The sequence below is a fragment of the Fukomys damarensis genome, unplaced genomic scaffold (assembly GCF_012274545.1).
Source record: "Fukomys damarensis isolate Sample0158 unplaced genomic scaffold, DMR_v1.0_HiC HiC_scaffold_16, whole genome shotgun sequence".
Taxonomy (NCBI): Eukaryota; Metazoa; Chordata; class Mammalia; order Rodentia; family Bathyergidae; genus Fukomys; species Fukomys damarensis.
This window is the reverse complement of record NW_022900928.1, coordinates 54,379,309-54,381,562: the sequence shown is the minus strand read 5'-3', so window position 1 is coordinate 54,381,562 and position 2,254 is coordinate 54,379,309.

Here is a 2,254-nt window from a genome sequence, read left to right as displayed (position 1 = left end):
AAAAGAGAGTGTAGCTAGGGTCAAAGAGTATATAAATGGAGATTTTCCTTATTTAATTGCAGCCAACTTGTGTCTCAGTTAGAAAAATATCTCATTTAGTCATTCAGGGGATTTCTAATAAACTCTGGTTGAATTAACAACAATAATGAATAATTTAAATTCCTGAAAACTCTTGCGGCTGTACACTTCTGATAGCTTCTAAAATTAATTCTAGTAACAATATATTAAATGTCTTAAATTTCATTTTCAACTGGCTGGGCATGATGGCACATGCCTGTAATCCCAGAACTCAGGAGGCTGAGGCAGGATGATTGCGGTAAATTCCAGGCCAGCCTGGGCTACATAGTGAGTTCAAGGCTAGCCTGAACTGCATAGCGAGACCCTGTCTCAAGAACACAAGCAAACAAACAAAACATTTAGCTTCAATTTACCTTCACTATATACCCCATTCTTCTCGGCACCTACATGTACTTTTTGGCTTTTGATTTTCTACATAAAAGTCAGGTATTTCAATTTGTTTTCACTTTACTTTTTACTGACAGAGATTTTTCAAAAATATCAGATTATCACAAGTATTGCAAAATAGGTAATCCAATTACTTTATGAATTTTTTTTCTATGGGAATTGAGAAAACATTTCACCTACATTAATCCCAGAATATGAAAATATATGAATTGCAAATATCTTCTCTTCATCAAGCTTATCTGGTGAAATCTCAGTGGTGATCTTTCCTATGCTGAGGCTGCACTTAAACTAAGAGGCTGATGCTGCTCTCCATTCAGGATTTTATTGTGCAGATGCAGAACCCGAAACACAAGAGCCTCAAATCTCCTATGTATCTTGACCATTAGTTCTTCCATTATTTATTATATTCTTTCATTACAAATATTTTTATATTTCAAACACTTGATTTTTACTAATATTTAAAGTACAAATGTACCAATAAAGGGCATGAAAAAAGGAATTAAGATGTGTTAAGTATATGAACCAACACAAGGAATGTAAACAGCATATACTATACATAGTGATTTATAAAGTAAAATAAATAAAATGCAACATTTTGATGCATTACTTAGAGATTACATATAATGAAACCCTATACCCGACATACACATGGACACACAGGTACACACACACACACACTTCACAATTTTTGTTTAAAAACTATAGTTAAATGTTTCTACATGCACAAACATATGTATATTACACATTTAACATGTGCATATCCATGGTATGACTTTAGAGATTAATATTTTATATTTTACAGAGCAGTAGATATCAAAGCATGGTATTCATACAAAATTCATGCAAAAAAACAGGCATAATCTTTCCCTATTAGATATGCACTTCAGCATATCTAATTTCAGTGTTTCAGTCTTTTGTTCATATATTTTTGTTTATTTTTAGAATATCATTATTATTGACTTGCAAGAAACATATTTTGTATGGAAATTCTTTGACAGTAAATGTTTTATATTTTTTCCATTTTTTACTGATTTTTTTCCAAAAAGCACAAGGTTTTAATTTTGATGAAATTGTCAACTAAAACCCACTTGTTTGTGATGTTTTGTTCTTTTTACACATTTCTAGCTTCTATTTGAAAATATTTGTGTTTTCAAGGATATTTGTAATTTTCTTCTTTTATACTTGTCTATGTCAGATTTTTCTTTTCAGGGTTTTACTACTTCATGATGTAAGAGGGAAACTCTCTATTTCCTGAAACTGGTTTTATACAATTGGTATTATTTTTTCTGTTTCTATCTGATAAAATCTATTTTTGAAATTATTTAGACTCCTGTTTGTGGGAACTATATAAATAAGGGATATATTTTCATAAATATATGTAAGCATTCATATTTTTATTTCTTTTATAGCATGTATACTGTTATATTTCTCTCCTTAGATGAATACATTAGTACAAAGTTGATCACAATGTCTTTATTATCCTTCCATTGCCTGCAGTATCTGTAATATTTCTCTCTCAGATTGGTCATTTATTTTTTTCTCCCTCTTTCTCTCTCTTTTCTTGCACAATGTTTACCAGTTGGGCTTATCTTTTTAAAGAGCCAAAATTTGTTTCTGCTACTTTTCTCGATTGTTTTGTTTTATTAATTTTCAAGTTTTATCACTTTTATTTCCATTTTTCCATATCCTTTGAGTTTATTATGCGATTTTCTTTGTAACTTGTCAGGAAAGATATTTAAATACTTGATTTTTAGTCTGTATTGCTTTCAAGTATAATTATTAAGAGCCA